This window comes from Protopterus annectens, chromosome 10.part0, assembly GCF_019279795.1.
Source record: "Protopterus annectens isolate FY-2018-M chromosome 10.part0, PAN1.0, whole genome shotgun sequence".
Classification (NCBI taxonomy): Eukaryota; Metazoa; Chordata; order Ceratodontiformes; family Protopteridae; genus Protopterus; species Protopterus annectens.
In genome coordinates, this window is record NC_056744.1 from 1,310,004,666 (window position 1) to 1,310,032,467 (window position 27,802).

The following is a 27,802-nucleotide window of genomic DNA, read 5'->3' on the forward strand; positions in this document are numbered from 1 at the left end:
AGATAACCACAAATTCAGCCCTGGTTAAGCACTCTTTCCCCTCGTGGATAGGAGATGAGATGTAAATGTTGTGCTCATTTCTAGGTTATTTGCACTTGTAATGTAAGAATTCAAACTCCATGCAAATGCATTGCTATGCTTCTAAAGATCATCATCGATCAATAGCCTGGTAAGTACCTATGAACCCAACTGGTTATGGACTGTTCAGGAAAGACAGAGATACTTAAGTAACCTACACAAAGAAGGGTTCCACATATGAAGTAAAAAAAGACGAGGAACTCCATTCTGTAATGCGGGAACCTGGGATATATCATCTTGTGGTTATGGTAGAGGAATAGTGGGTGTTAATGGACTGATACAGTGTATTGGAAAAAGGTGCATCAGGGGAAGAGAACACAAGGCAACAGAAGAGAAAAAGATGTTGGCTAGGAGGAAGAGGGCTATACTGCTTGAGAAACTGAATTTGGGGAGTGTTCCTTGATAGGTAGAGTGAGGAAGTTGATTGAGATCTTAGACATGAGTGGTTTTGTCACTTTGTACAAGACAGCATTCTGCATTCAGTCATAACCAAGTCAGAGGGAAGTCAGGGATGGTGAAGATGCCATTAGCTAATAGTGTGGAGAGGTCCATGCTGTGAGGGATGAACAACAGAATTAGCAGTGAACATATGAAGGGAGCTAGCAACTCTAAGGAAAGATAAGGCACCGGGATGAGATGCTTTTCAGGGTCCTTATGTGTCTCACTACTGTGCTAGCAGACTCCCTGAAGGTAATGTTTAACAGGTCATTGTCCAGTGCAGAAGCAACAGTGCTTAAGGACTGCAAGATGGTAAAAGTAGATCTGAGGTATAGGAGATGGAAAGCAGAATAAATATAAGGAGCTACAATCATCTTAGCTTAAAAGCAGTGAGAGGGAAAGCCACATAAGTATTATGAGGAAAAGACCGGGCAACTTCCTCAATGACAGCAAAATCCAGAACAACTAACAGATTTCTGGTTAGAAGGAGCTGTCAAATAAATACAATCCATTCTATGACTGTGTTACAAAAGAATGTGGCAGGGTAGTTTACTCCAATTTTGCCAAGGCATTTGGCTTGGTCCTACATGAGTAATTTCTAGGAAAACTGCAAGATCTGGAATAGGACAGACATAGAAGAACAGGACTGTCAGATCTTTGTAAGTTAAGACCCAGGTGATTGTGGTGAAGGATGCAACATTAGAAATAAAAAAGTGATGGCTGAAGTAACCCAAGTGTTATCCAAGGACCAGTACTTTTTAATATACATGTTTCAGACATTTCTGATGGAACAAAGTACAGGACCAACATTTTAGCTGATGACACTCTGATGTCCCTTTACTGGGCCAGTAATCAAGGAGCCTCAATCCCCACCATTGACAGTGGAGATGGATGATCAATTGGAAGAATGATAGATGCATACAGTATTTCCAGATGCAGCTCTCAGCACAAAGCACAATTTCCCTTAAGAGCACACAGGCAACACACTCGGTCCTGGGGCTGGGCTCCACCTCTCTCTAGGCCCCAAATAAGACACAGCTGTAGAGTTGAGTCATCAGCCGAGTGTTCCAAGCCAATTCCTCCACCACCCTCTTTGTGAAATCAGTGCTCTGTGTCCCTGCTCCAAGTAGCTGATGCATACACTCTTTGAGATTTGATTTTCACACACACACACACACACACACACACACACACACACACACACACACACACACACACACACCTGGAAAAGGCTGGCACAGATTTACCAGCTATGCCCTCCTCTGTCTAGACTATAAGGTAGATACTGCCATCAGAATAATCCAAAGCCAGCTACTCTAAATTTCTTAGCAGGGTATTTAATTATACTGAGTAAAATTAATACTAATAACAATGGTAGTGTTTGAGCAATGCAGAAAGGCTTTCAGGAGTGGCCTCAGTGTCACCAAATAAATATAAGTACTCTCAAAGGTTAAAATATTCTCTAAAAGACCAGCCACAATGAAAAGTTTAAATATATTTAATAATAAATAATAAAAGAACATGAAAATAATAAATACATATTTACAATAAACACCACAGTTTCAATCACATGAAATATTAAAAATAACACAAATGGAAAGGTTCACACGGATACAAAAAAACAATACTTAACTAATCTCACTATATTTTACTGACTGATTGAAGAAATTACTATTCCCTAGGTCACTTATTAGAGCAAGGCAAGATAAAGTGGGTGAGTGTTCCTTCTTTGTCAGATTTGAAAAATACACTGCTCTGAGACTTCAGTCTCATCTAGTATTAAAACATCATTTCAGTGCCAGATTACATAATGATATCACATACATCTGGTCAACTGACTCTGGTTACTACACTACCCCCTTTGCTAGAACCTGAACCAGAATCTAGCACATATGCATCATAGTACGCACATAGAGTTTTACTAGGATATGTTATAGCATCTGGAAGCTATAAAACCATTTCAAAAACTTCCAACATTCCAGGGTAGCAATTAATTCACCCCTAAGGACAATAGAGTAGGATTCCTAGTCCTGGTTTTCACAGATATTTTGTCTATGGCTGCAATCAGAATTGTAAGATAATCTTTATGGCCTAAACCAGGTAATTTAGTTTCCAAATATTGTTCAAAGTTAGCTGGACTGAGATTAATCTCTTCTGTTCCAGTATCCCCTATTACAATATATTCATTTTAACAGCTGCAATACAGTCTGACATGCAGGTGCATTACTTTTCTGTCCACACTTTTGTATAAAACAGATCCATATCCCTTGCTTGTGTCATTTACTGTTGTTGTAGTGGATCCTAGGCCCATGCTCCTCAGTCATTTTATCTGTCCTGTTCTACTGCAATACAGGTCCATGTCCTTTGATCATAACATCTGTCCTCATTCTAGTGTAACATGATCCACTAATCCTAATATATGTCTGCAATCTGGTGTAACCCAGACCCTGTTTGAATCATGCACCTTGCCCTTATTATAGGTTCCCACTCTGGTATCATGCAGGGCTTCATTGATAGTATGTGTCCATGCTCCAATGGACTAGTAAAACATAAGCCTATGCACTTTTTGGCATTGAGCTATGCTCTAGCACTATTTAAGCCATACCCTTTGCTTGCAACATCTAGTCTTCTCTGTCAATGCCATATATTTGTGCCCTGGTAAATCCTAAGCATATATCTTTTGCTTATGATATCAGTCCCTTCAACCCTGCAACCTACACCCATGTTTCTTGATTGGCACACATGTCCTTGTTCTGGTATAACGTGTTGATGCTACTTAACTGTAGTTTCTATGCCTGTTCTGGGATTACCTAAGTCCATGCTATTTGCTTTATAGCAAACTGCCTCTGCTGTTTTGTAAGCTAAGACCATGTCCCTTCATAGCTGCAAATGTCCCTGTCTTTGCAGCTCTCATTGCTTTGACAGAGTCTGCTTAGTCCCTTTCACCTAAGCTTTACTCTACACTGATGCATACTAAGGTTTTCAAAGTTCATTATCACTGTATGCTCATGAAAATCTATTAGTGAGTTTATTTATTTAACAGCAGCAACAGACACAACCCAAAGAAAACTGCTTCCAGGAATAAACGTTCCTCATAAAACCCCCTGAGTATGAAACATAAAACCAAGGAGGAAAGCTAAGGCACAGATAAGTCCTGAAATTAATAAAATCCAAAAAATTATCAAATTAAATAAAAGTCAAGCTTTAATAAATGTATGGTTAGCGCTTACACAATGGAACTCATTGCTTCATCAGACCATAAAATGTTACATAATAGTCACATATTTAAAATCACAACCATCCAGTCATAAGCAGCTAATGAACATCAACTAATCAGCTTTTAACAAATAAAAATAAAGTTAAGTTAATGAATAAAATTATCAGTGTAACTCTCTCAACTTAAAAAATGGTTTAAGTGAAACTTTGTCATTCAGCCCACTGCCTTTGTCGGCACATAATTTGGCAATCCATTTAGCTTCTCTAGATTCAGTAAGCGTTCTTATATCCCCCATGTATTTGTTCTTAGGCAATACTTCCACTGCCATAAATTTAAAAGTGTGATCAGTACCCCTATCTTTAACATGTTTGGCAAGTGCATTATTGGGGGAAGAAATCTGATATAAGTCTTTCCTAATATATGACCTAAATTCCCTAGCAGTTTTGCTTACATAAAATGCCCTACATAATTGACAGACTGATAAATAAACAAGATGTGTCATACCACAATCTGCTGTAAGTTTAAAATGGAATACAAACCCCATATCAGGGTGTATAAATTCTGAGTCAGAAATTGTAAAAGGGCAATAACTGCATTGAAAACATGGTCTGGTACCAAGAGATAAGGTTGTCTCATTTGTACCATTCATACATGTTCCCTTTGGATAACATAAAATAAGTTGGATCTTCTTTTTATTTTTAAACCAAAACTTAGGAACATCACCTATCTCCTTATGGTAGGTTTAACTGTTTGAACTGACCAATGTCTTCTAGTGATGTCTATAATTCCTTTACAATTACTGATAAAATATAATGAAACACCTATACTGGTATTCCTACTAGATTCACTGGATCTGTTGGTGGTACTGTTCTCAAAAAAATAAGGTTTAGCCATGCTCCCTCTTTGAGAAGTGACTTTATCTAAACAAGTTGCTACTTCCCTATCACCATGACCTCTATTCTTGAATTTCATACTCAAATTTATTAATTCCTGTTTAAAATCATCATCACTCACATGGAGTTGAGATGTGCGCATGCCTTGGCCTATGACTATATTCTGAAAAATGTGGCCCTGATGCATGCTACTTCTGTGGAGGTATGTATTTCTGTGGCAGGGATTGTGATACATTCTGGTATTAATTCTTTCAGTTGAGTCTCTAGTAATGGTTATATCCAAAAAGTCCATCCTATTATATAAACAAGAACTAGTAAATTTCAAAAAGGAAGGGAGTTATTAATATAACCAAAACATTTTTGTAGTTCACATATACTCCCACTCCACACTAAAAATAAATCATTGACAAATCATTGGTAGAACAGTAGGTTGGTCTTGAACCTATCACACTTGATGACCGTTTCATCTTCCCACCAAGCCATAATAATGCTGACCATTTTTAAAGTTGAAAGGACTACGCTGATAATTTTATTCATTAACTTAACCTTATTTTTATTTTTATTTGTTAAAAGCTGATAGGTTGATGTTTATTAGCTGCTTATGACTGGATGGTTGTGATTTTAAATACGTGACTATTATGTAACATTTTATGGTCTGATGAAGCAACGAGTTCCACTGTGAAAGCGCTAACAGTACGTTTATTAAAGCTTGATTTTGATTCCATTTGAGAACTTTTTGATTTTATTCATTTTAGGACTTGTCTGTGCCTTAGCTTTCCTCCTTGATTTTATGTTTCATACTCTGGGAGTTTATTTATTTAGATTTGTTGACCTGGTAAAGTGCTGACCAATTTCAAGCTCAGCCAGGATTGATAGTTGAACAAATACAATGTGAAAGTACAGTTGTTTAAGTAAAACTTATCATAACAGTAGATGGGCACTGCTGCAGCAGCCTTAGCTATATGGGTTTTATCATGTCAAGGAAATAACTGATGGTCAACTTCCAAAGCTTCAGAGCACCTTCCATATACCCAAATTGCCAGGCAGCTCATGCTGAACTGTCTGAAAGACAAGGTTGGGCACAAAGACCTTTAGAGATTTCCTGCTAGCAGAGTGAGACTTGAAAGGACAATGCTAAGAACAAAAAAAAAATAAATAAAATAAAGGTCTACACCCTGGCATATCAAACACAACAGAAAAATAGGGGAGTGGAGGGAGGGAGAGGCTACTACAGCAGTGATCATTTTGCTTACATATCTGTACTATGTTCATCACATTTATCACTGCTGCAGTAGCCTTAGCTATATGGATAGATTATCTTAGCTAACTGCATTTGGGAGGTGGAGGGATAGGAGTCCCTGGAGAATGTTCCTAGTAAAGCTTAATCTGAACTTAGAGAAGGAATGAAGTTTATAGTGCTTTTGTACAGAAGACCAGGAATACTTCTAGAACCATTCCCTTTCCAAAAATCCATAGATTATGCCAAGCCCCTGGTAGAGTGGGTCTTGACCCTGCCTAGAATACTTTTGTTATGGTGAGTATAACAAAAGCTAATGGCCTTAGACAACCATTTGGAAATAGTTTGTTGTTTTGACACAGGTTGCCCCTTCTTATTACCTTCATAAAAGATGAGCAATTGATTTGAAGATCTAAAAAAAATAGTTCTGTCAAGATAGTACCTGAGTTGTTTGTGGACATCCAAGGAATGGAGTATCCTTTCTCCCTCATTTTTAGGTTTAACAACAAAAACAGGAATATGGATAGTTTGACTTAAGGTAAACTTGGATGCCACTTTAGGTGTAAAATGAGGATTATTTCTCAAAGAAAACTTGTCCCTATGGAAAATGAGATAGGGTTGACTCATGTTAACAGCTTGCAACTGAGGTGCCCTTCTGGCAGAGGTCAGAGTAATTAGTAAAACTAGTTTCTGTGTTAAGAACCTCAAGTCAGCCAGATTAGCTGGTTCATATTTAACAAGTGTTAACTTCTCTAACACAACATTAAGATCTCAAGGAGAGGCCACCAGTTTTCTTGGAGGCCTCTTATGCAAAACCCCTGTCAAGAACATTTTGACATGAGACTGCATTGAAAGAGGAGGTTCCATGGGCAGATATGTTGAAATAAACATTGACAGACAAAGAAGATAGGATAGTAACTGACACAAATATTGTAGAACCAGAGAACAACTAGCCTTGAATGGGTGCTGGTTATGTTGTTGACATCAACTAGAAAACCTTTTCCATTTGTTAATGTATGATTTTCTATTAGCAAGCTTTTTTGCCTCCATTAGTACTTGCTGCATGTTTTAAGTAAACAGGTGCCTAAAAGGAATTAAGATCCTATCATTCCTGCAGTCAATTGAAGTTGATTGATGTTGATGTATATCAAACTCCTCTGTTTTTGTGTGAGTAGGAACAGTGTTTGAGAAACTTGTGGTAATTGGCACTGACCATTTCCAAAAGAAGGGAAAGCCACTGTTGACTGGGCCAAAAGGAAGTCACCACAGTGATCTTGTGGGATTCCTCCTTGAGTCTTCAGAAGTACCCTGGATATTAATGGGAAGGTGGAAAAACATACAGAAACATTACTATCCAAGGAAAGGAAAAGGAATTTCAGGCCTTCTTGCATGGAGTCCTGGAATAGAATCTTGCCAGTTGATTGTTCAAAAAGGGGGGAAAGACATCTACTTGAGGAACTCTCCACAGATGGATCATATCTTGGAGGAATCCCAATCTAGTTTCTATTTGTGAGGGTCTGCTCTGTGGGTCTATATTAGATCAGCTAAAGGGCATTACAGTGAATGCCATTTCACCAACTCATATAGAACAAAATCCCTAAACAGCGAAGGCTCAGATCAGTGATTTTTTTTCCAAGGGAAAAAAAAAATCACTTGGCCTGAGCCATGACATTACCTTTACCCCAGTGTAATGCAATCTCGTAGTTAGCATATTTAGTTGAGGGTGTGTGGGGGCGAAGCTCCCCACGTTGTTATGTTTGAAGTGGTGTGTTGGTGTTTTGAGGGCAAGCGATTTCTTTCCCAGAGAAAAAAATTGCTGTTATGAACATTCTTGGGTTAATTACCTCGTTGATTACATGTTAATGAACAGTTCAATGGAACGCCTCTTCAAGGCTTTAATATTGACCCCTGCCCTGGTGCTCCTTAGCCTGTCTTCCACACAGTTTTGCTATGATGGAATGCAGAATACCTGTAGAGTGAGACTGTGCTGCGAAGCTATATCCCAAGCTAACATGGTGAGCCTGAAAAAGAGGTACAACTCAGTTCCCCCTTGCTTGTTGATTTACCACATGACAGTGGTATTGTCTGTAAGTACTTGAAGAGGTCTTATCTGTCCAGTCAAAGGTCTCTAATGAAATAATTTTAGCATATGTGTCACACCTTTCATTCTGTAATTGGAAGTCTGTCAATGGAAAGGGCCAGAAAGTTTAGGAGTGGATATTAGAGACACAGGTGATTGCTATACAGATCAGAGATTCCTGATGCCCCCTTATGATGTGCATGGGTAGTATTGTTTCAGTCAGAGGGTATGCTAGGTAACATTTTCTCCTTTGGATCAGAAGTGTTGCTGTTAACTTTTTTCAGGAAGTGCAAGAACTGCTACAGACTTTTTTCCATCATACTGTATCACCCAGTCAAGGGAAGAGAATATGCACATTTAAGGTAACATGATGCCATCTGTTATAATAATGCACTGAATAAGGCATAAACATCTGACTCTGTAAACAAGCTACAAATTACAGTCCTCAGCCAAGAAATTATCTGTCTGCTACTGTTTTCTATGAGCCCCTCCATAGTCTTCTAAAGCAAGTAAAACTTATTAACTTATGTACACTTTTGCAACCTAGCTGAGATCATCACTTTACAGCATAATTTATATATTCAAGACTGCAGATTTACAAAAGACCTTTCTTTTAAAACAAAAGTACTTCTTTGCATATCAAAGAAACACAGGTTCTGCTCTAATATTACCTGAAATGTATCACTAGTCTACAGGCAGATATAGAAATATAAACATTAACATGACTAGAGGTTCCCAAATTTCCAATTAACTGGATGAAATAATTAATTAACTAATTAATTTTCCAGCATCTGCATTATGCTCCTCTGTTATTTTTTGGCAAATTGCTGTAGACTAATCACTACGTGACAGTTGTTGAGTTTTAGACTCATATCCTCCCAAAACTGCATGTTGATGCAAAACCTGTTAATTATTCTAGCAGCTTTCTAAGGTAATAAGAACAATATTTAAAATTTGTCCCTATTTTTGTGCATTTGCCCCATCCATTATGTTGGCTTTGCCCATATTTTGTGTGCTAAGAGGTTGACAGGTACTTTTGTAAGGTGTTTAACATTAAGACTTAGCAGGGTGACAAGGGTACTGTGTGTGTTAAGTTGTTAACAGAAGGGTGGATGATTAAGGATATGGCATAAAAAGCTACCAAACCAATCAGGTCTACTGTCTAATGGCATCAGGATTTACTCATGGCCTTGACTTGTGCCTGTTGAGTACTGGGAAAGGCCTCAGGTTGCCTTCAACTGTAAACTGGATTAAGCAGGATATTTGGATAATGAATGCATGTTGTAAGGATAATGTCTATGTATTGGCAAAAGAGTTTTTTATTGAAGGAACATTTCAGCTAAAATCATTGGCTTCTGCTTGCATTCCTGAATGGAAGATGGTATTGAGAAAGTTTTTGCTTGGATTACTGCAGGTCTATGTGTGGTATCTGAAATGGAAACTGTACTTGAGCATTTTGTTTGTAAGAGCAGCTGCCAAAGTACCCTTTTGTTCCTGATTAACATTCATGCTGCACCATGTTGATTTACACTGCAAACACATTAGGGCACATATTATCCAGTTACTGATCATACTGTAAACTGTCCAATTACATTTTTAGGCTGGTAAAGCTAGCTTGGACATTTTAGTATCACTTGTTATATTTATGTACATTAACTGTATGATGATTTGTGAGAAGAAGCATCTAATGTGTAGGACAAGATAGTGATGGTGCAGGGCTGCAGCCTGCGGCCTATGCTTGAATTTGATGTGTAGTAGTGTAGTAGTAAATTTTATTTTATAAAAAAATTGTATTTTAGTTTTATAAAAGTTCAGATGTTAATATAAATGAAATACTATTGTTCTTCTGTTTATTTTGTGTTTAATTATCATATTTTGTCTTTTCTTCAATTTGTGGTTAAAAGTTGGTATTCCACAATTACACTGGATTGGGTGTGGTTACATAATTATGCATGACAATTTTATGTTAATCAGCGTACAGATTTGTACCTATTTTTCATGGGCTTTTGTCAATATTTTTGACGTTTCCAGGTTGAGAGGTATGATTGGAACATGATCTATAAATAAAGTAAATAGATAAATACAAGTCAGATGCCATTAAATTTAAATAATATTTGTAAAACTAACCCAGAATCAAATTATGGTTTCCATACAGGAAAATATTCAACTACTTTTTATGATAAAATTAAAATAATAAAGTGACTATAAGTCATCCATAAGTTTTATTAAAATTTCAGCATTAAATACTCCTCATCTTCCTCCTTTTGGATATAAAATATTTGATCATTATTTGAGTATGCTAGAACAATATTGGTATATTTTACCACTTTCTTTTATAAACCTTATGCACAGATTCTTTTGCAACATTAGTTTTACTTACGGGAGGGATCTGTTTATTATAAGGCTCTACTCATTAGTATAATGGCAGCACATTATGCTACTGGCAGGATGAAGAAGACTCCTCATGAATGGCTGTTCTGTGAGCCATTGTGATGTCTTTAGTGGTATTTTCTGGAGAAGAAAAGCCTGTGCCATTCTTACTATCTACCAGAGGCCCACAGGCAGCAACATTAGGAAGTGGCTTATGTATTCTGTCTTCTCGACTTGAGTGAAGCAGGTGGTTTTATTGTCACAGGCTTAACCCAAGAAAGGAAGAGATGGTTAACAGCCATTATAAAGAAAGCTGCTGGGTAGTGGCTTGGCACACATGCTCATTACCTACCATATGTAGATTTGCAAGAGTCTGCAACATTTAATGACTATTCCGTAAGGCATTGAAAAAGCTTCTGTCTATAAGAAAAATAAATGTGATTATTTTTTTACTAAAAAATATTTGAATTTAATGACAGGACCCTTTTTTCTGTATCAGACTATAAAATGCATGTCAGTTATCTTCTGCAAAATGCCTACTTAAGTATACTAGAAGGGAAAATGTTAAAAGCAGCAACCACCGAGTTGTTTTGGTACAAAACATCTAACATATTTTGTTTAATATTTTGTGTATACTTTTTTTTAATTTTTCCAAATCTTTTGGGTTTGTAATACCATGGCATGAATGGACCCCGTTCCTAAGTCTAAGTGTGATTAAAATTCATGAAATTAGTATTATTTCACTCTTTGATGTCAGCCAAAAGTACTCTTTGCAGCACCCGTAATGTGCCCAGTAATGACTCCTTCTGCATTTTCTATGGATTTACATCTATTGCTAGCATGTCTAAATATGATTGTAGACTCTTTTTGTAAGACCCGTTGCTCCTACTACTATTGGAACTATCTGGGTATCTTTCTTCCACATTGCTCTCATTTCTGCTTGCAAATCCTGATATTTTATAACTGTGTCTCTGGGTGTGGCAATTTCAATGATCAATGCTATTTTTATCTTCTTTTTTTGGACCACTATATCAGGTTTTCTAGCATCTATCTTTTGAACTGTTGGTAATGGGTGATTCCATGTGATGTGGACTTGATCATTTTGTATGATGCTTTGTGGCACATGTTTCCAGTGTTTTTCAGCCACTTCAATACCATAATGTTTGCACAATCTCCACTGCAACAGTCTTGCCACATTATTTCGCCTTTCATTATACAGCCTTCTGCCATTAATATGGCACAACCAGCAATGAGGTGTATGACAGTTTCCAATTCACTTTTATAAAGCCTACATTTGTCTGTTTCTCCCACATGTTCAATGGACTTTGTAAACCAGTGTGTATGTAGCCCACTATCTTGCACCGTCAATATTAACCTTTCATCTTTTGGTTTAAATTCACCTCTCCTTAACCATTCCTGCATTTGTTCGTGATCAACATGAGGTTCTTCCAGAAGTTTTCTATATTTGCAACTATATTTATGATTTTCCACATTTCTTGCCTTTTCATCTGGTCCTTCACCTTATATTCTTTCTTTTGTTTTTTGGCACATTCAGTTCCTGCCTGATTTTTATCCACTTCTGGTTTGATTTCCATTCCTTCTTGACACTGATATGCTTCTGCTTGGTTAAGCCGAGAAGTCTTCTTAGATTTATTCTCCTCATGTTTCAAAACTTTCACTACATTTGGATCTTGTGAGGTCAGCAAATATGTGTGGAGTTCCACGACTGCAGATCTATACATGTAATCAATTTCAAGGAGGCCCACCCCTTCTTTGTAACGAGGAATATATAAACTTGGTATGCACTGATTTCTATAGATTATTTGGTGAGCATGAAGCATCCTTCTTGTTTTAATATCTAATCTATCCAACACGTTTTGCGGCCAATCAATCACAAAACTGTAAGTTAGGACAGGAAGAGCAAATTGGTTTATAGCTTGGATTTTGTTCCTAGATGTCAGCCCTGTTTTCAGGATTAATTTAAGTCTTCTAGAGTATTCCTTACTAAGTTTTATTCACATTTGTTCATGTTTTATTGCTGATCCTTTATCAGTTCCCAAGTATTTATACACTCCCTCCTGCTCAAGTTCTTTTATATCACATTCTTGTCCCAAGCTGATGTTTTCCTGGTGCTGCAGTTTTCCTGCTTTTAAGGTTGCTTTTGCACATTTATCAAAACCAAGTGACATTCTAATATCATCTGAAAAGGTTTTGACAACTTGCAGCTGTGTTTTCAGTTCCTCATCTGATGAGCTATACAGTTTTAAATCATTGTTAAAGAGAAGATTAGAAGTCTTTAGTCTTTGTTGTTTTTTAGGAGCCAAATTATAGCCATGGCCTAAGCTGTTAAGAAGACAGCTTAATGGGTTAAGGGTAAGGCAGAATTGCAACGCTGACAGAGAGTCACCCTGGAATATCCCCCTTTGAATTTTTATTCCTGGGATAATTTGTCCTTTATCATGGCTTAATTGCAAAGTGGTCTGTTACTGTTTCATGTATAAGCTTTTATGGATTAAGTGATGTTACAGGTTATCAGCATGTTACAGGTTAAATTATTTTCTGTTTACAAGACCTTTTCTTTATCAGCTATTGACCTTTGACCAAATCACTCATTCCTCTGCTACACTGCTGATCTGTGGAACATTGACCTGTTTTTCATAGGGAGCTCTGCAGATTTGTTCTGGCGCTTAATTCTGTTTAGTCCTCTGCTTTGTGAGAGCTACAATCTTTTTTTTTTACTGCGAAGATTTTTCCTTCAGGAATTAGGATCTGTCAGAACTGCTTGAAAGGTAAGCTATAACAGATAAATGTACTGCAAACTGAGGTAGACTTTCATATTAAAGTAGTATGTAAAGTTTTATGGATTAAGATACTTCATGTGCAAAGAGAATCAAAGCAAAGCTCAGATAAGTATTTTACTCATTTTGTTAATTTGATAATATTGTGTTTTTGAGACAATTACGTAGCTACTGCTGTGGTGAAGACTTTGTAAGAAGTAATTAAGTACAGTGGGAAGATACTGCAGATGTCACTGACTACAAAGTGATGTGCCCACTGTCTATTAGCAAAGTCTAGAAAGGGTGCAGAAAACAAATACATGCAACTTAACAAAAGAAGGAAGCTGCTAAGTATAGTGAATGTGTTTGACTATGTAGCTAGCTGTGAGACACATGGGAACTGCTTAGCTTGCATGCAAGAATGGAATGAAGTGCTTAGAATTTACACACTAGCTGCCAGACATGACACAACTATGCATTTGTCACGTATGGTGCAACAATGTCAACTGTCAGCTGTGGAATCACAATCATAATTGGAACAATTGGAATATATATTATTTTATTTATATATTTTTAACCTGAGAAGAGCACTGATACACATCTACCTTTGTCAGACTAAGTCCGCAAACAGTGACTTGCTCACTATCAGGCATTATGCAATGAAGGCTGAGGGAATCAAACTCTGGACTCTGTGATCATGCTTACTGGTAGCTATAGTGTGTCAGTGAATCTGACTTCTTTATAGTCATTGAACTCTGAAACTTGGACTGGAAAAAGTGATATAACTTTTATAAAAAATTCCTGATGTAGAATGATAAAAACTACACACAGCATTAAAAATGAATATGTAAGTAAGAATTGAAAACAAATATTAAAAAAATGTAGTAAATCATCCCATGTTGAATATTTTGTAGTACGGTAACAGTTAAGATTTGTTCTCTTCTACAACACAAAACAAACTCTTCAACTATTTATGTCTGACTTCTGACAAGACAGGAGCAATGCAAATAATGGACCTCATACTCTTTCAGTGAAAACATTGAATCATTACACAGTGTAGTATACATTTGTAAGGTCTTCATGGATATATTTGATCTACCACTGAACTGTCCTGCTTTGTGCACTGTGGGGTGAAATAACTAAATTAACAATATGACAGCAGATTTCCTCTTGTTTTGAGAAGTATGTTTCATTTTACATATATATAAATTAAATTCACATATATAATTTTATTCCTCATTTTTATAACAAAGGTTAAATATTGTGCTTAAATGGTACCTAAATCCAAATATACATAGACCCAGACTTGCAGTTAAAATACAATGTTGTTATACAGTACTGCTTAGAATATTACCTACAAATTCATAGTCCAAAAGCTGAGTATGAGATGTGGAGTTTTCATTATTTCAAAAAATGCATAACTTGAAACTGTAAAGTACTAAACATGTAGTGCTGGTATCCAGAAAGTAAAACAATGAATATGAATACACAAAAAGGTAATCAACCAGATAGGAATAATCCATAAGCAGTTATTTATCACCATTTTCAATGCCAAAATATATGCAGTAAATTATCTAGTATGCATATTAATCAACTATTACAGAGTGTGTATGTTAATGAGGATGTACTCACACACACACACACACACACACACACACACACACACACACACACACACACACACACACATTGCATTCAGAAAGGGAAATTATAGGTATTGGGTGTCAAAGATTCATACAGGCAGTTTACAAACAATGTAGCATACACGATGGAAGAAGAACTAACGAGTGGATCAGATAAGTGTAAGAAGCTGCAGAAACATGTGAGGAGTCCTGATAATATACATAATTTAGCCATTATCCTTAAAACATTTGCATGCATTTGCTTTTGTTAAGCACAGTTGTAGTTGTTTATTATAGTTATTGATAAGTTTTTCCAGGATGCAAGGGCTATTCTACAGAAAGATTTTTCAGCTGTAGCAAGGACAAAGAAAAGATACAGTAGCTAAATTTCTAGGTCACAATGAATATTTTTTAACAAAAATGTATTTTTAATAAATTTTAAGGGGTGGGCAGTGTCTCTCTCATGTAGAAGTTTAAGAAGTTTCTAATTTTGTATTAGAGAGAGTAGAGATGACAGACACATAAGCAAAGGAGATCTAGAACTTGTACTAGAAAGAAAAAACAAGCAGTGCCTAAAGGCATATATTATACTGGGATTGAATTAAATTATAAATTTGAAATCAGAATTAAAGAGTAAACCATTAAGATTATTTGGCAGATCATATGCATGCATATTGCATTAAAGTTGTTCTTGAGATATTAAGGAACAAAAAAAAAAACAGTTAACTGATATAAGTGGGAACCACATGATTTTTAATTAGTATTTAAAATATGTTTTTGAAAAGTTCAGTTTGTCTAATGAACTTCAGGAGTAATAGTTGATGAAAGCACTAAGGTTTTTATTTATTTATTTTATGTGACAGTTTTGTAAATATTGGGGAGAATCATAGTTTGAGTTCTGTTTGAACTGCTGACTATATTACACACATACACGCACAATATAAACACAAATTAATTTAATGTTTGTTAACCAGTTTAGTACGCTGGTCCAAAGACCCTTTTGTTTGATGGTCTGGAGCACAAAGACATCACTAGATAATACATTATACACTAATGTTTAGAATGAAACCCACATGACTCAGCAGGGAAGATATTCCATCACAGGAATCCTTAGATGAGATAGTTTAAATATAGAATAATTCTGACACAATAAAGCTTTCAACAGTTTACAGAAGCCTTGCTAAATTAAATCAGTAAGAAAAAAATTGTGTTTTTTTCACATATTAATGCAAGCCAAAACTTCAGATATCAGTGATAGTACTACTAAAAGTTAAATAATTAGAATGAGCACACTTACACAATGGTAAAATAGTCTGTACACATGAAAGGAGAGAGAATAAGAAATGTGAAGGAGAGTATAAATTCTTACACACACACACACATATCTCTATATTGATGTCACAGTGGTGCAGCGGTTAGAATTCCCACCTCACAGCAAGAGGCACCCCAGCCGAGAATCAAACTCAAAAGCTTCTTGCTCTGAGGTGACAATGTTAATCACAGCACCACTTAATAAAAAAAATTTTGGTAAATAAACCCGATGACATAGAATTCATAGCCTGATTGTTTCAATTATAGCTGTCTCTAATTATACTCCTTTGGTATCACCTTCCTTAAACTCCCAAAAGTTCGTATAGTAAACCGAACTGAAATGGACTACGAACATTCCATCCTCAACCTACTGTGTGATGAAATATCAAAATTCACTTGTGACTTGACATCACCAGAACAGAATATAAGCTTCACTGAGGAATTCTATACCTCTTTAGAAAAATGTATAGAGCTAGTAGGCCCTACTACAACCAAGTATCATGGAAAATTCAAAAACAAACCACCCAGGTGGTCCACCACCATAAGTAAACTATAAAACAAAAGTAGTTAAGAAGGTTCAAAACCTGTCTTCTCAAATGGTAATATCAAAAGCATTACAAAGAAAACTTTAAAACAGTATCATTTCCAATAAAGGAGCCGTCCTCTGGAGCTAAAAACAATTATAATTATAAATCCTTATTTAGCTATCTTAGAAAACTGAAAAATAATACCCTACACTACTCAGAACATATTCATAATACAGCCTCCTATTCTGACATTGCCAATATCCATAAAAACAAATTTAATGGCAACTTTTGGCCCTAAGACTTCTATTCAGAGACCTAAATATCTGAATCCATTACTCCACCAATTTTCTTGAAAGATCATTTAATGAAAGTGCTAATTAATATCAAAAGTAATTCCTCCATGGGCTCTTACAATATAACTGTTTTTCATTAACAGCGTTAAACATGTCCTAGGAGACACACTCCTCAAACTGTTTAGCTTAAATTGAACAACTGATTTTGTTCATGATGAATGGAGCACAACAATGGTGATACTTCTTTATAAGGGTGTTCTTACAGCTAACCCGGGTATTTACAGAGCTGTCAGACTTACAAGTCTCATCTGCAAAACCATGAAATATAGTGCACCTGACCTCATAAACTGTGATATCAATAATTTTGTTAGATGTGAGTGACTCCATTAGTTTGGTTTTGTGAAGGACAGACCCTGTCTAGTTAATCTGGTAAATTTATTGGAAAGGGTTATGCAGACTGTGGCACACACAGTTCTGCATACTGGCATCATACAAAAGCTAAATTCTTTAGAACATCATGCATATGTGGTTAGACAGATAGCTAACTGGCTAAAAGAAATAACTCACACAGTGAGTTGCAGATGCCTCACTGGAAAATATGAAAGTAACCAGTGATGTCCCTCAGGGCTCAGTGCTAGGACTTCTCCTTTTTGTTATTTATTTCTCAGATTTCTAATCAGAGCCAAAACCTCTGTTTAGCAATGCCAGCAAATGACTGCAAACTGTGGGGCTGTTATTAAATCACCCTATGACACCCAAACCCTCCAGAATGAACTTAACCTAATAAACTATTGGTATACTAAAAATGGACTCAACCTAAGTGCTAAAAAGTGCAGTATCATCATTTTTGGTAGACAATCCCTCCTTTCTTCATATAGTATAGACAACACAACTCTACAAAAAAATTTAGTTAGGAACTAGATGCCTGGGTTGATAGCTCCTCACTCCCTTTTGACCATCATGTAACAACAGTTGTCAGGAAACCTTTTAATTAACCAATTCTTCTTCAACTCCACTTATTTAGTGCAATATACAGATGACTCAACTCTCATCTGCTCTGCACAATCCCTTCCTAAACTGCAAGAAATAACACAGCTCTCTTTCATTGCAATCATTTCATGGTTGACTAGTTCCCAGCTACTACTACTTCTTCTTTCGGCCTTTTCCCAGTTAGGGGTCACCACAGCAGATCACCTGTCTGCTCAGGAGTGGCAGTGGAGTTTTACAGTGTCAAGTTGCCAGCACAGTGCCCCAACCTTCCACAGAAGGCACACACATGCACACACTCACACCTAAGGCCAATTTAGAGTGTCCAATCCACCTATAGCATGTCTTTGGGATGTGGGAGGAAACCAGAGCACCCGGAGGAAACCCATGCGACCACAGGGAGGACATTCAGACTCCATACAGAAGGCACCCCAGCTGAGGATTGAACCAGAGAACCTCTCGCTGTGAGGCGGCAACGCTAACTGCTGCACCACCGTGGCTGCCCTGACCAGTTCCCAACTACTACTCAACACAAATAAAACTATTAGAGAGGAAATGAACCAAAAACCTCAAGGTGTCATTGCAATAAAAAAGTAGAAATCCAGTGGCAAAACAATAGCAAAGACAAGGCGCCAGGCAACTGAGAGATAGAATAAGGGAGCACACATATCACATTAAAAAGAAAAGTATGTTTAATGCCCTTGCAAAGCATGCCTCAGAGACAAATGAGAGACATAGCTTTAAATTTATGGTTATAGGTAGAGGTAAAGAAAATAAGAGGGGAGGTGATATCAGAGCCAGAACTGAAGAATTGGAAGCCAATTGGATCATTAGGTTGAGAGCTGATGTGGGACATGGCCTGAATGACCATGTTCCCCTAAGACCCATTTTAAAAAACAGACCATTACATAGGTGATTTTAACCATTACAAGCTTTGTATTATTTATGTATGTGACTTTGTATTTTTGCATTAACTTTATATATATATATATATATATATATATATATATATATATATATATATTTGTATGTATTTTAATATACAGGAATATATTTTAGTATTTTAATATTTTAGATGGTGTTTTCTTTTTAAGTTGTTAATTGATGGAGTCATGTGATCTATGATGTTAGTTTAAAACAGGTGATTTGATAGCAGTATGGATATACCTGAAAAAGCATTTGTGAAAGCGCTTGTGTACTGTGTTAATAAACAGCTGTAGTTCCTGAAGAAACTGGAGCCTTGTCTTTGCTATTGTTTTGCCACAAATAAAACTATGTTAATGCTTTTTACACTTAAAAATATAAAGAACACACACCTCTCACATCTACTCAGAAAATCACATCAAAATAGAAACAGTATTTCAAACAAAAATTCTAGGTGTAAAAACTGATAGTAAAATTAAGTGTGACCAACATAGATCTCAAGTAATGTGCAAAGCAAGCATGAAACTAGATGAACTATACAGGATAAATCTATATCTCACAGATTCAATAAGACAAGCAATCACCAAAAGCTTTCTACTCCCACCTCTACTGTATACTTCACCAAATCTTACTAACCTGAAAAAAAAAACAGAAAAAAATTAGAAGCATGTTACAACAAAATAGACAAATTCGACACAAATACCTCATACAGGACACACCACTGCAACTCACTAAAATAATTTCATTGGCTAAATCTACTTCATGATTTCACCTTCCTCCCAACTAGTTACTGCCCACAAACTAATACATATAAATGCCCAGCACTCCAAAATATACTCCAGTTCTACAATAGCAACAGAGACCTAAGATCTACTAAGAAATTCCGCTTACTAATCACCAAATCCAGTAATACAGCTGTGGGCTCTCTCTACATTTATTGCATCGCCAAAATCTGGAACTGTATCCCTCAATCAATTAGAATTGTGCACATGCCTATGTTCAATACTGAACACAGATAGCACCTAAATGGCACCTGGCTGTACTACTGTTCTAAACACTGCTAAGTCCCCATCTGCCATCAAAATACCAACTGATACTAACACCATCTTCTTATGTCTTTTTCAAATTCTATGTCATCAGCTTTTCCCCTATCCCAGAATTCTCTCTCTCCTCTCCTTTCAAACCATACCTCTCTAGCTCTCCACCTTCCCTTTGCTAACTATTCATTCTATGCTCTGCTCATTTCTCTTAACTTTCCCCTAATGTATCTACCATATATTACCTCTCACTCAAAGCCAACAGACACTATCTATCACTGATGGTCCCTTCCACCCCAATCTCAAATACACCTGATACTACAGACTATAGAAGTTCACAACAAATATTTTCTCACCTATCCTCTTGCCTCCTACATCTCACCTCCACCTCCTAACTTTCTCTCTCTCTCTCAATATATATATATATATATATATATATATATATATATATATATATATATATATATATAGCATTTCACTCTACCAGTAACACCCTCAGTCAATGCTTTACCTTCTGTCTCTTACTTACAGGAAAATTCTATATTTAACTTAATTGTATTCAATTACTTTGTATGCATTTGAACTGTAGTGCATACATTTTACAGAATAATCATGTTCTATACTTTAAACATTTGTGCAATTTTTAACCAAACTTTTATATGTACAAATCATGCATGCATTTTTGTTTTTTTATCAGCAGTATTTCCTTAAAAAAATAAATAAATAATAGTAATAATACCCTCTTGTAATAGCTTGTGTAAACTGTATGTGGAGCTTTTCTCCCTGCGCTTCCACTGAAAAAGGGTTCACACCCAGTCGGACTTTCCAGGTCAACAAAAAACAAACAAACAAATAAATAAATATTTCCTGTACTTCCTCAGGTGCTAGAGCCCGGAGTATTTCATTGAACTCTTGTGTTTTCTTGACAGTCAACTTCCAGGTCTTCACCTTAGTCTCTGTTGACATTAGAGCCTTCTCTGACCACTGTTTGCAGCTGATTGTGGCAGCCAGTAGTTTATGCTGTGTGCTGGCTGTTTCACTTGGGATTACTTTGTAATTTCTGATTGGACCCCGGTGCCCTCTCTTTATAAGGAGGAAGTCTACCTGAGTTGCATATTTGTCAATCTTGTATGCGATCTTGTGACTGTCTGTCTTGCTGAAGCATTTTGCCAGACAGAAGTCCAACATGGCCATTCCATTTTTGTTTGTGTTGCCCCACAAATATGAATCCAGGCAGTCCTTATATCCTGTTCTGTCTTACCTGATATGTTAATTCAAGTCTCCAATTGTCAATACCAAATTATGTTGTCCTGCTTTATCTCGTAGGTCCTGCATCTGCTTTTCTTTGCTGTCACAGTAGGTTGAGATTATGAATAGTACCTTGTCACTACATGGATTACAATGAGTTTGTCTCTGCACAGTCTTCCGAATACTCTCACTCACCACAGTTCCCACATCATTTGTAGTCTATCCTCCCACTGAGTAGTTGACTTTGGATCCCAAACCAAGTGACTTTGCTTCAGTGCCCTTCCCTTCCATCTTGGATTCTGGATACAGAGGATGTCCAGCCTCGTCATCATGTCATCCACTTCCAAGTTGCATCCTGTGAATGAGCCTGTATTGTGTTTGGCAGATTGATTGGTTTTACATCCAGATTTTCCTGCAATGGAGCTATGCCAGCTAACAGTCAACTGGACACCAGCCAGTCAGTAATTTATTGATCAAGGGATGCTGGTCTTTATGGCAGGCATCAATTTATTCCTGTCAGGTACCCATGCCCATTTATGCAACCAAATCACCTAGAGCCAATTGCATACAGTGTGTGCAATAAATAAGTTACTATGCTATGCCCAAAGTGGTTGATCTATAAAACTTCTTTCCAGACAGGCACCATCTAAAGTGTATGCTTTAGGTTACAACTCCATTCTTGCTCAAGTCTAAGGTGGAAACATTCAACACAGGGAGAACATAGAAACTCCATACAGCCATTGGTAAGAGGCTAGACTAAAAACGTGCACCTTGTGCATGGGAGGTGAATTTTGCCTTTTTCCATACTGTAGTGCAATTCCAGAGTTAGTATATTTAGTTGGGTGGTTTGTGGGGTATAGCCGCACACTGTGTGTGTGTGGAGGGTGTAGCCCCCACCTGGGTGGCTTTGACGTACTTCAGTATGTTATTTTGTTAAATGTAGGCCAAGTGTAAAAACTTTGGTAATGTGAAGGTTCGGTTTATTGCGATTTCAGTGTTGTTGTCTCAGTAATTTGCAGTTTGGGTAAGTGCAAATATGGTCTACTGAAGTAGACACACACACACACACACACACACACACACACATGCACACACGCACACACACACGCACGCACACACGCACACACACACACACACACACACACACACACACACACACACACATACACACACCTTCCACTTCCAAAATGTGGAACAGTATATCTGAAGTAGTTAACTTCATTTGTCCATCAACCTGTGGGTATTGGATCCATATTGGATCCGAGCCGGCAGCTTCAAACAGCTAAGATCCGAGCTCCAAGCTCCTCCCCCTTACCCATAATCCCCTGCGAACCCTTCCTGCCCTCAGATCTCATTTGCCGCAGTTCAGTCAGCAGCTTGATCAAGCTTCCAGGCATGGGTAGAGCGTATTCTGTGAGAAAAATCTTTCTTTTTTCTTTCTAACTGTTAAAAATATTTGTGTGTGTGTTACCCCTAGTCTATTCCTATTATTAGCAATTTTTTGTAGTTAAACTTAACTGTATCTAGTTAGTTTGTCCTCCCTCTGTGTGTGTGTGTGTGAAGGCGTGTCTGTGTTGGGCCTAGTGTTTAATTTTTTTCTAAGTCATTTTCATGTTTGAGGCCCCTAAAGCCTTCTTTTCTAAATGCACCGAGTGTGGCCATAAGCTGTCCCCAGCAGATGGCCACACTCAGTGTGTTATTTGCCATGGGGTTGACCACCTCTCCTCAGGCTGCACTATTTGTGCAGCCTTCAACCCCAGGGCTTTGAGGGACAGGAAGTCGAAGTTGTTCTTGGCAGGACTGTTGCCCCTGGATCTGACTTCATCCTCCTCTTCCTCTGTGGTACCTGCCACAGCTGCGGCAGTGCCACCCCCCATCCCTGCTCCCCTGGCGGGGACTCACCCTCCCACTGCAGGCCAGGGGGAGAGGGAAGCTAGGAGAGAGTGTAGGAAGGAGAAACACCACAAGCGGCTGGCCGAGTCTTCCTCCTCAGCCCCGCCGGGCAAGCAAGCGGCTTCTCCTAAGGCCGCCGGCCCTTCTCCTTCCCAGCTCCATTCACCCCATTTTTCTCTGGAGCTGGAGGAGGAGGAGACCCGGTCACCTTTGAGGTCATCGAGGCGGCACTCCCATCCTGCCTCAGTGGCCTCTTCTAGGTCAACTAGAAGCTTATCCGATGCAGACATGGACCGGATGATGCGTAGGTTCCTCCAGGCCCAGCTGCAGATGGGAGTGCTCCTGCCTCCTCCCCCTCTGGGGGGGGGAACTCGACCCCCTTTTTTGCCCTGATTGCTCCTTCTCTGACCCACTTCTGGGGTTCGGAGCCGTCAGAGACGGATAGCGTTGGAGCCGGGGGAATGTCAGCTCTGATAGTACCTCATACTTCGGTGCCGACAGCACCCTCGAGTTTGTCAAGTCCCTTTTCGGATCCGAGCTCTCTGAGCCAAGAAGAGCTGAGATTCAGATCCAGAGGTGTCAGTGTGTCTTCAGCTCTGTCTCGGTCGGAGCATACTGGCCCTTTGCATCCAATTGCTTCGGTGCCGGCTCCAATCCACACATCGGATCCAAGTGGACTGCTCTTGGATCCCAGGGAGAGCAGCTCCCCTTCTGCTTTCGATGTTGTGGAGAGGGTTCTATTGAGGGATTCGGGGCCCCAGGCTTCTGCTACGGCTCCACCCTGCACTCCATCTCAGACGGGCCTACCTTCCGTCACCTGGCCCCAGGGACAGCCTGCGCCTACATCCCAGATAGTTCCCTTGGAGGAACAAGATGTGGTTGGTGAGGCCTCTTTGGACAGCCCCCCCAAGGAGGTTCCTCACAAATGTAAGTGCAAGAGGAGGCACTTGTACTGACCTGAGTCCTTGACAACAGACGCAGATTTAGAGGAAGGGGAAGGTTCCCCAAGATCACCCTCCCGAAGACGTCTCCTTTGGAGACATCATGAAAATGGTTCGAATTAGAGGGGGGTGGTCTGCCCAAAAACCTTCCTCTAATGAGTCTGTGTTTCTGGAGGCATTTGACGCAGGCCCATCTACCTCTTGGGTGTCCCCTCCCACCAACTTCCTGGTAGACCTGATTACTACCAGGGCATGGAAGGAGCCGGACACTGTGGTGCCCATTCCCAAGAGGCCTGATAAAATTCTTTGTCCCCCTTCTGATAGGACATGCTGGAGCAAGGGTGCTCCTGTAGATGCCATGTTGGTGGTGGCTGCCACTAAAAAGGAACTGGCCCAGGAGAGTTCCTTGGTCCATCCTCCAGACAAGTAGTCTCGGACGATGGACCGTTTGGGGAAGCAGATGTTCGCTTCAGCCAGCTGCTCGGTAAGGTTGCTGAATTATATGGCAGACGTGATACGACTCCAGTGGGATCTCATCAAAGAATACACCGGGTCACCCCCAAAGTCCATGTCGGCAGAGGATAAGAAAGTATTTTCTACCCGAATGGCCACTCTCAAATCCATTTCTAACACCTCTATGCGGCTCCTCTCCCATGCCATGGAAGGGGCCGCTAGAGCTAGTGGAACGGGCATTGTCTTACAGCGGCATGCTTGGCTCCGCCATTGTGATTTTGTGGAACCCTTCAAGGCATCCTTCACTAATGCCCCATTTGATGGTTCTTCAGTCTTTGGCAAGACCGTACACGACACACTGGTCCAGAGCGAGAAAGACAGAAAGATGTTGTCTGCCATTGGAGTCCACTTCTCTGCTCCCCAGAGGTCCTTCACTAGGAACCAAAAGGGACAGAAGAAGATGTGGTTCCGGAAATTTCAACAGTCCCATTTCGCTCCGGACCCCTCGTCCTTCAGAGGCAGAGGAGGACAGGCCCAGAGGCAGAGGGGGACCAAAGAATTTTGGGTCGAGAGAACCCTTTTCTGATCAGCCCACACAGCAACCCTGAAGGGGTACCCAACTGCTCCACTCTGGAGGCAGTCGGGGGGCATTTCTCAAGGCACCTAGCAATGTGGGAGTCCATTACAACAGATCGCTGGGTGTTTTGGATCATATCCAGAGGTTACAAGATTCCCTTTCTCAACCTTCCTCCCAAACCCTGGAGCCTCCCCGATGTCCCACCCAATCAAAGGGAGGCAGCAGCCTCAGAAATTCTTCAGCTGCTAGAAAACAGTGCAATCCAGCACTTTCCCCCAGACCAATCCGGATCAGACTTTTTACTCCAGGTTCTTTTTGGTGCCAAAAAAGATGGGGGACTTCAGACCAATCCTCGATCTATCCTTTCTAAACCTGTCAGTGGCCAAAGAGAAGTTCCGGATGGTCACCATTCAATCCATTCTCCCACTCCTGCAGGAGAACGACTGGATGTGTTCCATAGACCTCAAGGACACGTACTACCACATTCTGATGGACAGGCGATCCAGAAGGTTTCTCCACTTCTGGCTAGGAGCCAGCCACTACCAGTTCAGGGTCCTTCCCTTTGGTCTCACCACAGCCACCAGGGTGTTCACCAAAGTATTAGCAGTGGTAGCGGCCCACCTGAGACTTCAGGGAATACAGGTCATTCCATACCTAGATGACTGGCTCCTGTCCGCCCCCACAAGGCATCTACTGTGCTCAGCCAGAGACTATTTCCTCCATCTGGCCTCCCGACTGGGAATCATAATCAATATCAAAAAATCTTCTCTCCAACCAACCCAGGTCTTAGACTTCATTGGAGCCAGATTGAACACAAACCTTTAGCAGGTCTTTTTGCCACCGGACCGACTTCGGACCCTGAAGCTCCATGTGCTAGCCCTTCTGAACTACCCGGCTCCTCCAGCGGAATTGGTCCAGAGGGCTTTAGGCTCCATGGTGGCAACTATCAATCTGCTACCCTTAGTGCACCTGAACATGAGGGTACTGCAATGGTCCATCCTGCAACATCCACTGAGTTCACCCATTCCCCTCAGCAGGGTTTGCAAGAAAGCCCTACTCTGGTGGCTCCAGTCTCTGGACCTCCAGAAAGGGCGCCCTTTCTCTGTGTCCCCCCTCTAACCACAGTGACCACGAATGCTTCTCACCTTGGGGGGGGGGACACTGTATGGGCAGAACCGTCCAAGGCACGTGGACCCAATCAAAGACCTTGTTGCACATCAATGTCCTAGAGATGAGAGCGGTGCTTCTTGCGTTGCAAGCACTCCAAGCCCTTCTTCCCTTGGGAACTATTGCAATTCAAACAGACAACATGTCAGTCATCTGGTATATCAACAAACAAGGGGGAACCAGATCCTACCCACTTTGTCGAGAGGCCATGAGAGTTTGGGAATGGGCGATCTCCACCAACCGCTTTCTCATAGCAATGCACATTCCGGGCCGGTCGAACATCTTGGCAGACAGGTTGAGTTGAACCATCCTTTCAGCATACGAGTGGTCTCTGAACCCGAGAGTGGCGAAGCAAATCTTCCTCAAATGGGGTCAACCTTGCTGCGATCTCTTCGCGTCTCCTTCGAACGCAAAGTGCAGCAACTACTTTGCTCTAATTCCCCCACCAGGGGAATCCCCCAGAGACACTTTGGTGCATGTTTGGCCATCCAGTCTACTTTATGCTTATCCTCCTCTTCCCCTAATGCTGAAATTCTTGCAGAAAGCATGTCGGTTGGGGAGCAGAGTGATCCTCATAGCCCCATTCTGGCCACGTCAAGCGTGGTTCCCTTGCCTATGGTCTCACTTAGTGAACCCCCCATGGGTTCTAGATCCTACTCCGGATCTGATCTCTCACCCGCTAGGGTTGACAACCCTGAACCTGGACAACCTCAAGCTCACAGCTTGGTTGACCCAGTTCCAGTGACAGCTAGGACTCGCGTTTTCTCATCATCTTTTAAGGCTATTTTAGTAGCCACTCATAAGCCTTCCATGAGAAAGGTTTATAATAGCAAATGGAAACATTTTTCAGTTTGGGTGGAGTGCAGAAACATAGATCCCTTTACAGCTCCGTTACCAGCAGGGCTAGAATTATTATCAACCTTATTCGACCAGGGTGCTAGCTCCTCTACGGTCAAAGTCCAGTTAGCTGCAATCTCCCACTATCATGTGGGAAGTGGTCTCGGCCCCCTGGCCTCTTCCAAATTATGTAAGACCTTTTTAAAAGACACCTTCCTCTTGAGACCTCCTGTTAAAGATCCAGTTCCTCCATGGGATTTAACTCTTGTTCTCCAATCTCTGACAGCTCCCCTGTTCGAGCCAGCAGCCCCAGTGGACCTAAAATTCTTATCCTGGAAGACGGCCTTTCTTATTGCCATCACTTCAGCCAAAAGGGTTTCGGAACTTCAAGCCCTTTACGCCAAACTGCCATACTTGGTTTTTCATAAAGATAGAGTTTCCCTCAGGACCAATCCTTCCTTTTTCCCAATGTCGCGTCGGAACCCAAAATCAACTAATCCATTAATTTACCAGTATTCTTTCCAAATTACCAGAACAAAGGTGAATATAAGTTACATTCCCTGGACGTACACAGGCAATTAAGATTTTACCTGCACAGGACCGCTGGTCACAGGAAATCGGACCAACTCTTTGTATCCTTTGTGAAACCCTCTTTGGGAAAACCAGTATTAAAAGTTACATTGTCCAGATGGATTTCCCAATGTATCCTACTAGCATATCAAAGTTCTGGTCGACCCGAACCTGAAGGAGTCCATGCCCATTCTACTCGATCAATTTCCACCTCTGCTGCTTTTTGGTACAGAGTTTCCTTGGATGACATTTGTTCAGCAGCCACTTGGGCTTCATCTCATACGTTCATTAACCATTACAAGTTGGACATAATTTCCAGAGAGAG

The 27,802-nt window shown here is 39.7% G+C and overlaps 1 protein-coding gene across 1 annotated transcript in view; it reads left to right on the top strand.

Moving 5' to 3' along the window:
* Nucleotides 1-12,964: 12,964 nt before the first annotated feature.
* Nucleotides 12,965-27,802, top strand: part of SERPINC1 (serpin family C member 1) — a 1,665,396-nt gene continuing 1,650,558 nt past the window's right edge. Inside the window, exon 1 of the mRNA XM_044085991.1 lies at nucleotides 12,965-13,102. The gene's annotated coding sequence lies outside the window, so the exon portion shown is untranslated. The remainder of the gene's footprint in view (nucleotides 13,103-27,802) is intronic.